This window comes from Penaeus monodon, chromosome 23, assembly GCF_015228065.2.
Source record: "Penaeus monodon isolate SGIC_2016 chromosome 23, NSTDA_Pmon_1, whole genome shotgun sequence".
Lineage (NCBI taxonomy): Eukaryota > Metazoa > Arthropoda > Malacostraca > Decapoda > Penaeidae > Penaeus > Penaeus monodon.
The window spans coordinates 972,668-973,000 of NC_051408.1; positions in this window are offsets into that span (position 1 = coordinate 972,668).

A 333-nucleotide genomic window follows, 5' to 3' on the forward strand; every position below is an offset into this window, starting at 1 on the left:
ATATGAAAGGAAACAAAAAATGGGAGATTTTGAAACCAGAAGACATAGGCAGAGAATACGATAGAAATTAAGAAAAGAAAAAAGAAAAGGTAAAAGTGATATAACTGAGATAGCAAATAAGACAGAAGCGAAGGGAGAGTGAAAGAAGAATAACGTGGACGAGGGAGAAAGGGAGAGCAAAGCAGCACAAACGAGCGAAAGGGAGAGTGAGAGAACAACAAGAAGGATTGAGAAAGAGAAGAACAGGGTTAATAGAGGAAAGTGGACGGGCGGCGTCGAGCGAGCGCGCGAGGACAGCTTCGTCAGTTCCCGCCGACACGAATCTCACTCTCG